Here is a 16,025-nt window from a genome sequence, read left to right on the forward strand (position 1 = left end):
TAAAATATTTGTTTTGCGGGGGGAATATTCCACGTGGTTTATAAAAGGGCACAGTAGGGGGGTTGGAAACATGCCCTCAGAGGGAGGAGTTAGCAGGTGCGAGTGTGCAACAGAGCACAGAGTGGAGACCGGAGGAGTACAGGGAGGGCAAGCGGGGAGCACATTAGAGTGAGGGACAGCAGAGAAAGGATAGCTGAGGAGGCGAGTGAGTGCACGGTGAGGAAGGCGGGGGCACAGGAAAGGTAAGTGAGGGATCATAGCCCGAGGTGCATGCTCAGGCCCACGGAATGGGGGGTGAGTGAGCAGGGCCACCCTTAGGGCAGGGGACCGCTCGGGGCGCTGTTACCCCCCTGCCACACCAGCTCAGGGGAGTCTTTCAAGGGCTCCCCCCAGCTGGCGTAGAGGGAGAAGCGCGGAAGGCGCCCTTTTCTTATTAAATGCGCCCGCTGGGCGCATTAAAGAACAATAGGGTGCTCATGCTTTGCATCAGCAACCTATTCACATGATTACCTCCTCGCTCCGACGCGGGAACGAGGCAGTTTGCATTGGAAGAAGGCACTTGTGCATTACCATGAATGCCGTATTCCAGTGATTAGCTCCCTGCGAGGTGCCGGAACGGGGAGGTAGAAACAGGGGTGTGCGAGGAGGGGGGGGCTCCAATTTGCACAGGTCGCTGAAGCCGCTAAGGCCGGCCCTGTGAGTGAGGGACAAGTAAAGGGGCCCCTCTCTGACTTGACCGCGACCCCAGCCGTCATGCATTTAAAGAAATCTCGGATTTGTTAAGATCAGGAGCCCAATATACTAAATTACTTGCAACTTTAAGCCTTAACATTTTAATAAATCAGTCTCATCTTTCCAACAAAACCTCACCACTTTAGATTTCATCCGGGTAATTCTCATCCATAAACTGCCTAAAAGCCATTAACAAACAAACAATCTAGAAGTAGAAGTAGAAAGTCAACGGCATACGCAAGCCATGATAATGTAATGTTTCCTATCTTGGGGGATACAAAGGACACCTTCTAAAACTGCACCTATATCAGCTACATATAAATTAAAAAACGCATGTGGCCAGCACGCACCCCTGCTTCAAGCCAGCTAAAGTATCAATCTTTCTTGACAGTTCTCCCTCATGATTTAATTTAAGCTGTATCAAAGGTATCTGATTTGAATTTTTAGGAGCCCAATAGGAATGCTCTGCCTATTTAGTTTAACCAACAATATATGACGATCAACCAAATCAAAGGCTGTAGAGAGATCTAAGAAGGCCATCCAAATAGGTAGAGCATTCTTTCCCCAAGCCAAATCCTGTATGCAGGTTATAAGAAGCCCATTACAATCTGTTTATCTGTCTAGGCTACCCTGAGCAGCCCTGCCTCGTTGGCCCAGCGCTCCAAATTTCCCAAAATCAGTGCAGCAAAGATCTCACAATATGCGCCGATTCGTGTTTTCGGCCTATAGTTATTCAGCACTATTCTGTACATAGTGATGACGAGCACATTTTCCAGTACCAAGGGGTGTGTCATTTGCATACAAGGTCTTCAAGTAGTAAAAACAGAATACATCCCCATAACTCAGCAGCCTGTTTAAAAATTGCATACTAGAGTTGATTTGGACCATCATCTCTCGAACTACTCCCTTTTTTTTATTAAACCCACCACCTCCTCCAGCGTAAATTGCAAACCCTGTATATGATATGAGGTGATAAGGCATTTATAACGCGCCTATACACAAGTGTTTCAAGGCGCGAAGAGGCAAGGGAGGGGGAAGAGAGGGAAGACAGACAACGATCCTACTAGGTCAGGTGTCATTCAGATCGAGCAAGTGCATGGGAAAGTGCAGCACATGGGATAATAGCATAAACAATAAGTAAAAGTACGGCCAGCAGGTGGCAAGAGTAAGTGCACACAACAGGTGTCAAGTGCTGGCAGTGGGACTGTAGAGATACAGAAAAAGCCCCCAAGTGCAGGGGGTGCCAGCAAGGAGGGGGGGGTGCGACTGGCGGGGGAGGGGACCTGGGCCCAAGATCAGAAGGTGGCCAGGTAACCAGTGTAGTTTCAGTTTCAGCCAGGAAGTCAGCAGGGGAGAGGAGGAGAAAAAGCAGAAGCAAAGAGAAAGGTTTTGAGTTGCTTCCGGAACTGGATGATTCTCCTCATGTTTCAGGGAGGCCCCAGCCGAAGAAGGAGATCTATCACCAACTTGTTGCTTGGAGAAGCGAGTGACCTTGAGAGAGTTGGAGGCGGACGAGCAAAGAGCTCGAGAAGGAAGATATTTAGGAAGAGGGAGTTTAAGGTATTGAGGCCCCAGAAGGCCTTGTGGACAATGCAGAGGGTTTTGAACTTAATCCTCGCAGCCACTGGGAACCAATAGAGAGATTTCAGTCCTGGAGAGATACGATCCCTAGGCTTGAGGGCAAGGACAAGTCCTGCAATCCTGTTCTGGCTGAGTTGCAGAGGGCGGAGAGTGGAAGCAGGCATATTTAGAAAGAGGCCGTTGCAGTAGTCCAGCCTAGAGAGAACCAGAGCTCTGGAAACAGTGAGCTTCTGGGCGTGGAGGAGAGGGCGAGGAAAGGAAGAATATCTCTGAGGAGGTGCAGCTGGTAGTGTGACTTCTTAGAGACGTCAGAGATGTGAGGAGAGAGAGTGTGGAGTCGAGGATGACCCTGAGGTTCTTAGCCTTGCAGCTGGGAGCAGGAAGAGGGCCAAGAGAGGCCGGCCAGAGAAAGGAAGGAGGGGGTGTGCTGATGAGAATCTTGTTCTTAGTGGCATTAATGGAGTGATCATTGGCGGCACACCATATATATGTATACTGGTATCCATATAGATCCAGCCACCCACCCCCTATATTCCTTCCATATAGTGCCGAAAAATGCTGCACCCATTCCTCTTTTTGCTCGGCCAGAACAGAAATTGGCCACTTCTTCTCAAATATAGCCAACATCGCCTCTCCATCCTGCTGCCATAACATAGAATGTCAGGTTTTAAGCCAAGTTTTCAACATTGGTTTCTCCTCCTTTATTAGATTCATAGCACCATTGAAATCCAACCGCATCTGCCCGATCCATCTTATACTCTTAATACTACTCTTCTTTTGATCTTGTACACTTGATACCTATGCAAATGAGATTTGTTGGTTACCGTTTTTCCCTTTCCAATCTTTAACAGGTGGCATAGCTTGTTCAATTACACTATTAAAATCATCCAAAGAATAAAGTTGGATTTTTGCTCTATGGGAGTGTTAATAAAGGTAGACTATGTTCTCATTAAAACAAAACACACTGGCATCATTTCACTTTAATGTGTTACGCCCCATCAGACCCACCAAACCACTTTACGCCTATTGCTTGTCCTTCCTCAAAATAAAAAAAACATAGCTGCTAGCAGACTACGGTTGATTAAGCAAATGAAATCTATACATATTTTTATTACTTGATTCAATTGATTACAATGTTTACAATAATTCCTTGTTCGTTCTCACTTTCTTTAAAAATGCATGGGAATTAAATAGGCGAACCCTCAGGAAAACATTCTGCCATGTTCTATTTGGGAATTTGTCCATGTACTCTGGGAGCTGGTTTAGCCTCTTTGCGTTTGTCAGGAGGCCAGTTGTCAATTTGTTTTTAGATGCTACATTGAGTGTCTGTATCCAGTCCCACTCTTCCATTTTTTTTCTTGACTTTGGTGGGATTCTGCCCAAGTTCTTCTTCCGTACTGCCAATCATTTTGAGGATGTCTTGGTTCTCAACTGACCAGGATTTCAGCATTTTATCCTGAAATCTATACATCTAGAAGACCTTTAGAAACAAACAGGTGATCCAGGACTGAATAACATAATCCCCCTCATGTTATGTGTAATAACTTTCACACACTCGATAATTCAACATCCATATTTTACCCTACTGCATTTTTGCTCTAGGTCACGTTACGCCGGTCAGTACTGTTCAACAGACAAGTTAACTCCGCACTGGTGGAATGCAAGTCTCTCGCCACAATTACATACCCTCCATAATAATTAATGTACTAATCTTCAATCACCAGGGTCAGTTTTGGCAATATCTCGCCTAAATCACTATAACTATTTTGCCAATATACATTCACTACCAAAAAGTTATGTCTGCAAGCACTTTGCTTCCCTCAACAAGTAGGCCACCATCAGCCCTTCCGAAAGGCCATTTGTTTCACCAGTTTGAATACAACCACAGTTACCCTCATAGGACGATTGAAACACTATTTGGTAACCCTCAAAAACGCAACATTCGGTTAGCCATACTTCCTGAAACAAGAGAATTACATGATTTCTCAAAAATATACAGAGGCCTTGATCGTTCATCAACTCATTAAAGCCCTGAATGTTCCAGGAGAGGCATTTAAAGGGGATTAAGGCGCTAAAGAGGTTGTCTCAAATCATTTAGCTGAGCAATAGATTTTAATGCAAGATCCAGCCACCTCCAATCTCCTGCCCTTATGGGATCAAACTTCCCGTTAAACAAAGACACACGGTCTTCATCGCAAACAAATGTACTGGTCATCCCGGGAGCTCTCCCTGCCCCAATAATAATAAATGCCCTCTGGGCATTATCCACTTGCCCCTTCCTTATACCAATTTCATTGCAGGCACTTCCCTTTGGGGTATACGGTGTGAGATCATAACCTAGATCATAACCTAATTGTGATAGGCTAGTTGATTCTTTCAATAGCACCTCATACACTATTCTAGATGGAACTTAAGACCACTCGATTATCTCTCGTTGATTCTATAAAGTCCACCAACGGAATATCCTTTGATGTTATTAGTCTTAAACTAGGAATCTCATACAAGAGGGCTAGGACATTAGACCTGTTCAAGACGGCCAGACCCTCAAAGTCAAATACATATTACAGGAGTAGCCCATGCGGGCCCATGACGTTTTGCTTTCCTAAACCAGGTTCCTTAGAGGGATCACTCCTCTTACAGCACTCATCTCGGATTCCTTGTCGAGAGGGTTGTTGCAGAGCCACCACTGCTGAATACAATGGCCTCTTCGTTATCAATCTGTGACATACCATAGGCGTAGAATTCTTACTCATATTAGCTACTGGAATCAGTAGCTCGGCCTCAAACCCTTTAAACTCTGATGCCCTACAGGGATGGGCATCTGGGTCTCTACATCGGTTCTTGAACAAGTGGAGATCCTATGATTTGGGTTACTCTTGGTGTCCACAAACACGTCCTTCAATACAAATCTATATATAGTTAAGAAAAAAGGAACTCTGCATTTCCTTCCCAGCAGTAACTTTCCATGCACATTATTGTGCGACAGAAAACATGTTCACTGTCAAACAAGTGACTTCACCGGGGAAGGGGATTTGCAGCACCACGTTTTTTATAAGCTTGGGTAAAAATGTCACTATGCAAGCTTCTAGCCAGCCACGAAAAGTCACTTGCCACCTCAATTCTACACATATACACAGCATACCATTTCTTACTCACCAAGAGTCAATTATTACTAGCTAATGAGTGCAAAGTTTGCACCCCAATATAACGGTGCTGGCATTGCCTTGTTGTGAATGCAGGTCATCCGACGTCACTCCCAGTCATAGTGGCCCATTCCGTATTCTAATTATCCCACCCACCAGATATTTGAGGTGGGCAGTTACCTTGCAGAACTCTTGTTGCATATTATTTATAACCAGACCAACCATTAGTGGGGAGCTTTGGAACAACAATTCAAATGGTACGTATAGGGACTAAAAATACAACTGTGTACATGGGAAGCGGATATGGTTAGCGTTGGACTTGGCAAAAAAAGTCCCCGGGGATGGTGAAAAATCCATTTACAGCCTCCAATTGGTTTCGTGTGTTTGGACTTAAGAGTGCCGAAGTCAGGATTCAACCCAGGTCATTAAGACCAGGAACAAGACACAATACCACTTGAACATCTGATCAGGACTCCTGCAAAATCATTTTAGGATTGTAGTCTGCAGGAAATATTTAAACAACGTTTTAGTTTTAAAAAGGTGCGCACCTTTTACACATTGCCAGCAACATTATGGGAAACGCTCCTCTCTTGGATGTTAATCTTCAGGGGAGCAAATGCTTGGGGGCAGAGGGTGGTGTTGAGAACACACACCCCTCTGCTGTTGGTATCCCACAGTATATCTAAAAGAAACGCGAACAATCCAAGTGCGTATATTGCCCGACAATGCTACTAGTTATACATGGAGATTATGATATATGGTTATGTGTGAGGGTACGATAATGTTAGTGGATGTGCAGTAGCATGAAAATACATAAAAGTAGCACAGCATACCTAGTTTGAGAAAAGATGACAGTCCCATCAGCGACTGAGTTATGTTATTGATAGTGGATGAAGAGAAAGGCATACTTGCCAACCCTACAGATTTAGGCAGTACACTACTGCTTTTTAAGCAGTCCTATCGCCTACAGATTTGGGTGACAGATCCTACTGCTTTTTACAGTGGCAGGTAATTATGTAACTAAGGCAGGCTGCTTGAGACTAGGCCCAGGACAAAGCATGCAACACAGTAGTCTGTCTTTGCAGTGGGCTGGTAGGTGATTACTTTGATTGGGCTCAGAACAATCCACTGACTCGACAGCTACATGACTCTGTCCTGCACTCTTGGGTGAATCACCAGTGAAGGCAATTGGCAGAGCGTAACACCATCATACAGCATCTGCCCATCAGGCGGGGCGGGTATCAGTCTCCATGTCATTCAGTGTTCAACCTGCACTGCAGGAATACACATGTATTGGCCAGGCTGCTGCTACAGAGAAGTGGCAAACATTGCCTACCAGCTGTGTGAGATTACCTTCTATGCAATTGACTTTGGTGTTAACTTACCATTGAGAATTATACATTTTTAACATTTGAACATCTTTCCATGCTGTGCTGTTTGATGGGTTGGGCATTTTAAAATGCTCCAGTGTTGCCAACAATGTATGCTTTGTATTTTCCTGTGATGTCATTGTTATGCGAATTATTATTTTTGAAACTTGAAAAAACCTACATCTTTTTGGTCACAGAATGTTGGCAAGCATGAAAAGGACGCTGACATCCTAATGTGCGACCAGAAGGGCAAACCCAGTTGGCATGTGCGTGAGCAGGATGACAACCCCTATGGGTATATGAAATGGACATAAACAGTGTCTGTACGTACAGGGATATGACAACACAAGTGAGAGATAAGAGGGGATAAAGCAATCGTGGTGAGCATAGTGACGTGCAGTAACTAATACAACACGTATGGACAGGCGCATGATAGTTTTCGCAAGCGGGTGCTGGGAGCATAAAAATGCGTGCTATTCATTGAGGTCACGGACAGTCCTGAAAGATGTCTAGCCTGTGGGAGGGTGCACTACTAGGAGTCCTGACCCCGGAAAAGGGGAGGAGTTGGCAATTCCCAAATGCCCCCACTTCTGTGTCACAGACGCCAAATCTCCCCTTCCCTGTCACTGTACAAGAGATGCAAAGCCGTAGCTCCTCCCTCTGACCCCGCTGCCCCCAGTCACTCACCGGCTCCGGGTGCCGCAGCTTCCGCCGCCCTCTCGGTCTTTACTTCCCTAGAGCTCGGCCCGACATCCAAAATGGTGGCTCCCCTATCGGCACCGATGTAGAAGGCTGCGGAGGAAGACACTGGTCGGTCTTCCCTCTTCCCGGCCTTCGTTTGGCTGTTGCCCCACACCTAACACAGCAGATGACCTGCTGATGTGGATCTGTATATTCAGATATACACCTGCCAGTGATGAGTGTCTATGAAGCCTAAAGTCCAGGAACTATTTCGCCCCCCCCCCCAAACTCATAGGAAGCAGCGGAAGTGTCAGATGCAGGGCGTGGTGCGACTCGCGGCAGTCACTGATGACGTCACGGCTGTGCCTAGTCACCGCCGAGGTGCGATCCGTTCTGTTCCGGTTGGAAACATTCACCAAAGCTAATGGGTTCCGGGCCTCCCTGCTTTACTGGTAACGGTTCTGCTGGGGTTGACAGCCTGCTTGCTGCTTGCTGTGTAGTTAACGAATATCGTATCGTCGTGCTTGCCATCCCCATGTGTTTATGGTCGAATTTTCCAAAAACAGAGAAGAATACGTTGGGAAAGAAATGGCCTCTAGTCCAAAGGGAAATAATCCAGAGATTTTTGTCACCCAATGACACATAGAACAAGCAGGTGCCAACAGTGCGTGGTACAAGAACCTTTAACATAACAACACACCGCCCAACTGTGTAGAAGTTGCTGCTAGCTGCCCACATGTTAAACGAGCATAGCAACAGTTTGGGCTTTTGTGTAGGCATGCAAATGTACCAACATTCCAAGCACCTGGGAGGGAGATTTCGTCCCTGAAATTTACCATAGGAATGCATTGGGGGCTAGAATTATTTTAGGTAAGAGTAAGTAAAAAATAATATTTTTCACTGAAAAATCGGGAGGTTTGGCATGTATGGGCAGGGAAAAGGCACTTGCCAGGCACAGCCGTAGTGGTATTAACTGGACATTGATGGTAGGTGCAAAAAGGTACGAGTACCTGAGTATCTAATAGCAGTGCCTGGCAAATGCCAAAAACGTGCACACAAGCCAAAACTGTTGGCTTTGCCAATACATGTATTTAAACAGGGCTTTAATGAGGCCGTGGCAAAGCCCCAGCAGGCTCCTGCATTTGTGTCTCAGACGGGCCCCCTTCCCGGGGTTATCTAATTGTCCCCTGCCAAACGCAGCCCACTAAAAGCCAAGGTGTGGGGACTTCCGATCGCGGGAAGGCGATCTCGCGAGAACTCGCACGGAAGCACGAAGGAACATGCAGCGAGTCAGAAGCTGGTGGGAGAACGCAGTGAGAGGACTGCCCCCACACTCCTGAAGCACGGAGCCAGCAGGCCTCTAGGCCTATGAATGCAGCACACACACACACCAGAGCGTAACGCCATGGCTGAGGACAGCCTCCTGGAGGCTCTGGTGTGAATTGTGTGCCTCCCTAAGGGGACTTGCAAGCAGCAGAAGAGCAGCTGCTGGAATAGGACTACTAGACTGTGAGTACAGTTATGCCCCTGGACACTATATTTCCAAGTTGACCCTGGACACTATATTCTCAAGTTTATCAGCTCACCACTGGTGTCCAATAAATACCACAGTTACCACATACGGTGTCCTGTCTTCATTAAGGCCACCACATAATTGGCAACGAGGAACCAGAACCCAGTGCAACCACCATGCAAGGCGCCATGCCCCCCCTCCCTGCGTTCCTCCCCTCGCTCGGGACCCCAGCGATTCTGTGGCAGCAGTGGGAACTGTTTTTTTCCACATACCTGGAAGCGACGGGCGGAATGGAATGCGCACCGTCCAGGAAGAAAGCAATGCTGTTAAACGCAATGGGGATCGAGGGGCAGCGCATATTTGCAGGACTAAAGGCCATGCCAGAGGCTGGCAAAGACGACGATACATACCAGGAAGCAATTCTCCGCACCGTGAAGAGGTTCACCAACAAAGAAAATGTGGTGTTGCGCAGACTGAGGTTTTACACTCGCAAGCAGGAGGGCAACGAACCAGTCAACGACTACATTACCAGAATGAGGGAACTAGCATCCCTGTGCAGAACAAGTCATCTGCGACATGCTTGTGGTTCACACCAATTCCAGAAAAATGCAGGATAAATTCATCCAGGAGAAGGAAGTGGACCTCGACAAGGCCATCCAAATAGCCAGAGCCGAAGAGGAGACCACCAGCAGGCGCAAAGAGGTCGGAAGTCCATCGCCGGTACCCGACATATCAGCGCTGCAATGGAGAGGGCGCAGAGAAAGACAGCCCCGCGACAACCGCAGAGACAAAGGTCCCAGACAAAGAGATGCACCGAAGTACTATAGATGTGCCAGCACCAAACACATGGCCAGTGATCTCGAATGCCCCTCTAGGAACAAAGAGTGTTCAAAATGTCGATACTTCGGTCACGTGGCCCAAGCCTGCACATGGAAGGGAAAAGCTGTCACCCGCATCGACGGCGACAAAGAGTCGAGTGAAGACGACGAGCTACACGACAGACCCATGGTCATCATGGTCAACGCCCCCAAAGCCAGGAGAGAACAGCCCCACTGCACAATAAAAGTGGACGGCATGGAGACACAAGTCATGGCCGACTCAGGTTCAGATCTCACCATCCTGCCCATTAACACCTATAAAGAGATGATGGGGCGTGACAAAGTAGAAATTAGAACCACCAGACAAAAACCAGCGGTCTTCAGAGGTGCCACCGCAGATCTGCTCGGCTACATTAAAGCAAGGATTGAGTTCAAAGGCAGGTTCACCACAACAACACTCTACTTTGCTTCTCAAGGCCCCGCCGTACTAGAGTGGGACGATCAACACAGGTTCAGCATAAGGCTAGACCCCAGCACACCTGAACAGGTGCTTGCGGTCTCTTCAGGAGGAGGACAGAGTTGGAAAGAAGCCTTCCCTGGCCTGTTCTCCGAAACTCCGGGTAAAATTAAGGACTATGTTCCCAAGATCTGCCTCAAACCCAACGCAGTGCCTGGGAAGCACAAGATCAGGTCGGTACCTGCCACAGCGAGATCTGCACTAGAAGCCCACCTCCAGAAAATGGTCGATGAGGGCATCATCGAAACGGTAGAGTACTCAGAATGGTTGAGCCCAGTAGTACTCATTAAAAAAAAATCTTCAAATGACCTCAGAGTCTGCATTGACCTCAGAAGCCTCAATTTAGAGGTCGCCACCAACAGCTTCCCGCTCCCCAGCATCAGTGAGATAGTGCTCATGATGAAAGAAGCAACAGTGTTCTCAAAGCTGGACATGCGTGACGCATACCACCAGATCAGCCTGCGCAAATCCTCGCGTCTGCTCACGGTATTTATCACCCCGTTCGGCACATTCCAGTATACCAGAATGCCGTTCGGCTTGTCCTCAGCGGCATCCGCATTCCAGAGGATGATAAGCACCCTGCTGAAAGGAATCGCGAACGTCTCCTACTTTCAGGATGAGATACTCATGTACGCAAAGAACTCAGAGACACATGACAAAGCACTGCTGCAGTACTGAGCAGACTCCAGGAAGCAGGGGTCCACCTGCGCCACGAGAAATGCGTTTTCGGCGTAGGGCAAGTTGAATACCTCGGCTATCGCATCTATCCCGAAGGAGGGAGCGAGCCCCAAAATCAACCTCCTGGAAGCCATAACTGATGCCCCGGCCGCGATGTCCAAAGACAAACTTCGGTCCTTTCTGGGCCTTGCTGAATACTATGCAAAATTTGTCCCGAGATTCTCAGAAACCACGTCCCCCATGAGGGAACTCCTGAAGAGAAGGTCGAGTTACGCATGGGGGCTCCAGCAGGACGAAGCATTCAAGGAGATCAAAAGAAGAATCCTCCATGTACCCTGTGTAAAACCCTTCAACCAGAATGGGAAACATGCATCACGACCAATGCCAGCGCCTATGGGCTAGGTGTTAGGAAAGATTTCGTAATTGTAGGTAATTTTCCTTCCATGTGGCAACCCCTAAACTTTTTGCTGTTGTTTTTCACCTTGTTCTCGACTTTGCCAGAGAAGTGCAGCCTTCTGCCGCACTCCTCTGGGCTTTCGCTCCTTTCTTACGGGGAAACTGACATGCCCTTAAGACAGTCAGTACCGGGGAACGCTGTTTCCCGTAGTTTCTTTTATCATGTTGCGGCTTTTGTGCAACATGACACAAGAGGGCACTGTAAGCTAAGTTACAGGTCTCTTGGGTCTCTAGCCTTCTACAGGCCCTAGATACTCGTTTAGGATTGTATCTGATCGGTGCAAGTGATTCAGGGACGGGAATGGTGGCAGCGATCGTTTCTTGTGTTTTGAGCTCCTTTTGGCGTTTTAAGCGCGTTTCTCACGCTTAACCCAAAATGGTGGCCTGGCCCCCAAAATGACCAGACCACGAGGCTCCGTTGTCCTGTCTGCTGACCGTCTTGCTCCCTTCACCTTCCCCAGGTCGAGCCGACCCGGGGCCTTCCTTATTTGGGCATGTACTTTCCCGCAAAAAACAGATGCTTTCGCGGGCTTCTACATGTCTTGTGTGTGCCTCCAGGATGTGAGCTGGGATGTCTGGTCCCAATACACATCCTGGGTGCCAGAGAGTCTAGGGTGGTGTGGATGCCTGGGACCACCGTGGTCCGTGATTGGTCCACGAATGGTGTGAGTGTTGATGAGCGGATCTCCCATTGGGTCCACTCCGTTTTGGCGCGAAGGGAACCGTGGATAAGAGGGGGCTGGAAACACCACTACCATGTCGATCTCCTGAGTTCTCACGAACAAAGCAATACAGGAGCCAAGTATCCTGCAACCAAGAGGCTGGACCGAGGAATCGCTGGTGACCCGCTGAAGGACTTCTCCTCTGCACTGCTGTCGCCTTGTGAAACCCTTTTCACCTTTGATCGAACCAGAAGGCCTGTACTGGTACTTCGACCCTTGGAATAGCGGGAGCAGCTATTCTCGGCATCTTCACCATCTCCTGCCAGTAAGCCTTCGGAAGCGTCTCTGGGCCATCCAGCTGACTGACCAGCTTACACGGGAGTCTTGCTCTGTAACCGCCGCCAGGTTGTGTAGTATTTCGAGTCCTTGTCACTCTCACACGCTTCGTACACTTGGCGTTCCCAGGTCTGAAGTGAGTAGTGTACATTTGGCTCAGATACAGACGGCCGCTCCGTTGCCCTGCTGTGGTAACAAACTGTGCGGGTTTCTTTGATTGGGACGTCTTTTTACTCAACACGACGACGAGGCGTTCCCTGCTCTTCTGAACCTGCCAGCGACTGAAACGGACGCGGAGAAGCCTGGGTCTGCTTGCATCGGGGACCGGTGAGTAGCATAGCTAGGATCTGGTCGCCCTCCTGCAGGAGCCCATTGCTTTTCCCCGCTGTGTCAAAACAGCACCCTTGTCCGTACTCGCGCTCTGCTTCTGCCCACTGTGGAGGCTGCGCTTGAGTCACGGAACTTCTTCTTCTTCTTTTGTGCACTAAACTGAACTGCCTGATTTCCCTCGAAGAGCTTCTCCTTTTGCCCGTTGGCACCAGCACGTGCAGGTACTTTTGAGCACAAGGCTCCACTCTTCGCAGGGCTCGGACATCCATCTAGTTAGGTGCCTCTGAAGGTGAACTGGGTCTAAGCATTATTTCGCACTGCCTGTTTTCCTTCCCTTTTAGGTGGACTACACATTTCGTGCATATAACGCTTGAGACTGTCGTATTTGTATATATATTGTGTTGATATGGTATGTGTTGGTTTACTATCGTGATATTGTGATTTTCTCGCTAGGGTCATTGTTTTAAAGGCCTTGAAATAAATTTGTATATATTTTTAATATAACAACTGTTTGGAGTAGTTTGTAAGTGTTCTTGCTTTGTGTGCTCATTGCGGGCTTTCAGTCACCCTCACCCCTCTTGAGACCTAGTCTTGACCGCTGCGATCGCTACCTTGATTGGTCTGGCTCGTCCAGAGGTTACCCTGTTCCAAGTAATTAGGTTGGCCTTCTGAACTTCTGCGCCACCAGGACAGAGTTCAGAAATCCGTCTTAACACTAGGCAACACCCTAACCCAAAAAAGGGGTGACACAGAGAACATTGTAGCGTTCGCCTCAAAGGCCCCGTCGGCATCGGAGAAGAACTACTCCACAGTACAAAAGGAAATGCTAGCGTGTGCCTGGGCCGTAGAATACTTCTGGTCGTATGTCTGGGGTACAAAATTCCGAATGGTCCCCGTCCACAACCCCCTAATACAAATGCTAAGCCCAGGGGGCACAAAGACCGCCACATTGAGACTGGCCAGAATCGACGCCAAACTCCAAGAATACACCTATGAGAAAGCCAACATTGCAAGCTGGAAGAACGCCCAAGCAGATTGAATGTGTAGGCTCCTGAACCAAAATGCCCCAGGAACCACATTCCTCGAGGACGAATGCGTAGAGGCCTCTATAGGCGACTTCAGGAACAGCGACTTTATGGAACTAAGCGAGCACCACTGGCAAGATGAATACGAGCAGGATGAAGCCCTCTGCTGCGTGGCAGAGTGGGCCTGCGAAGGATGGCCCAAAGAAAGGGCAGTCCCAGAAGGGCTACGCCCCTACTGGAAAGTGAGCGATGAAATTACGACCATGAACGGTCTCATTCTGCGAGGTGACAGTGTGATTCTCCCCAGAGGCATCCGGAAAGTCATCCTGTGCAGAGCACATTCGGGCCACCTAAGTAGCAACATGACGAGACATAGGGGGTCATTCCGAGGTTGGAGGTAAGGTCCAAACCATGCCGGTAATGCTTTACCGGCATGGTTTTCCGCTCCACGCTATTCCGACCCCTCAGACCGTAAATTACGGCACCGTAAACTACTATGCCGTAATTTACCGTGTTGGGTCGTGCGCGCGACCCACCATGCCGTAATTAACGGCCTGGCGTAAACCGGAGCTGATTCCAAGTAAGTAGCACACGTAAATTACGGCATCCCCAAGGCCGTAAAGTACCTTACCGGCGAGGTGACAGTGTGATTCTCCCCAGAGGCATCCGGAAAGTCATCCTGTGCAGAGCACATTCGGGCCACCTAAGTAGCAACATGACGAGACATAGGGGGTCATTCCGAGGTTGGAGGTAAGGTCCAAACCATGCCGGTAATGCTTTACCGGCATGGTTTTCCGCTCCACGCTATTCCGACCCCTCAGACCGTAAATTACGGCGCCGTAAACTACTATGCCGTAATTTACCGTGTTGGGTCGTGCGCGCGACCCACCATGCCGTAATTAACGGCCTGGCGTAAACCGGAGCTGATTCCAAGTAAGTAGCACACGTAAATTACGGCATCCCCAAGGCCGTAAAGTACCTTACCGGCATGGAGTACATACAGGCATCTCAGAGAAGGAGTAAAGAACTCTGAGCAGTGGCTCCTAGAGCCACAGGTGCACACAATCAGCACAGGTGGACTCAATGCAGTCTGACATAGCATAAAAGGAGCCCACCCACCCACCACACCCCCTCCCACACCAAGATGACACCAATAGTAGCAGCATTACCGGAGCCGGAGGCCCTGCATGCAAGGCAGCTACCACAACAACAGCAACAACAACAACCACCACAGCCACCACCACAGAGGATACACAGGAGGAGAAGGAGGGTGCGACAGGCCCGGCATGCCCTACCGGTGCAGCCACCATTACCACGCCGCAGCCCCCAATCACTAGCATCAGAGCCTCCCCCTTCAACCTCACACCAGAGCAGATCCACACCCTGTACCGGCTTGACCGGGACACCATCACCACCATAGTGGACCTGACACATGACGACATAGTGAGCCACATAGAAATCAACCCCGCAATCCCCCCTCGACTCAAGGTAGTGTCTGTACTCAACTTCCTTGCCACAGGCACGTAGCAGCATACAGTGGGGCACATGCATGGCATACCACAGGCCATATCTTCACAGATACTCAAACAAGTGCCGGATGCCCTCCTGAAACACACAAGGGACTACATATCCCTACCCCGGACACCCCAGGAGATATTGGATAAATGAGTTGCCTACCATGCACTGGCAGGCATGCCAAATTGCATGGGTGCCCTCGACTGCACCCACGTGGAATTGAACTGTCCACATGCAATGGAGGTGGCGTATCGCAACTGCAAGCAATACCGCTCCATTGACGCCCAGATGGTATGAAATGCCAGTAAAGACATCACACATTGCGGTGCCCAATACCCCCGAACAAGACATGACCCCTTGGTCCTGCAAAACCCCACGCTACCACGCTAGATGGAGCTACATGCTGGACAACGTGCCTGGCTGCTTGGTGAGTCACCTGATTGGGCCATGGCAGCGCATTGGTGCCATGATTGGGGTGGATGAATACCCCAACTTGGTGGGAAAGGGTGGGGGTGCATACCACACCTGTGTGTGAATGTTGACGCCAGTGCACGATGTGCACCCCACAGAACACAGTGCCCCAAGGCAATCGACATGGCACATGACTGCCTAACCTCACAGCGATGCCAGAATGTACAAAACACAACACTACTCGTACGACAGGTAAC

The 16,025-nt window shown here is 48.9% G+C and overlaps 1 protein-coding gene across 1 annotated transcript in view; it reads right to left on the minus strand.

Annotated features, from left to right (window-relative positions):
- AP1G1 (adaptor related protein complex 1 subunit gamma 1) overlaps positions 1–7,854 on the minus strand; it is a 1,918,561-nt gene extending 1,910,707 nt beyond the window's left edge. Inside the window, exon 1 of the mRNA XM_069635469.1 lies at positions 7,514–7,854. The gene's annotated coding sequence lies outside the window, so the exon portion shown is untranslated. The remainder of the gene's footprint in view (positions 1–7,513) is intronic.
- Between the last annotated feature and the right edge of the window lie 8,171 nt (positions 7,855–16,025).

This window comes from Ambystoma mexicanum, chromosome 1q (genome assembly GCF_040938575.1).
Source record: "Ambystoma mexicanum isolate Mex_15411 chromosome 1q, UKY_AmexF1_1, whole genome shotgun sequence".
In the NCBI taxonomy this organism is placed as follows: Eukaryota; Metazoa; Chordata; class Amphibia; order Caudata; family Ambystomatidae; genus Ambystoma; species Ambystoma mexicanum.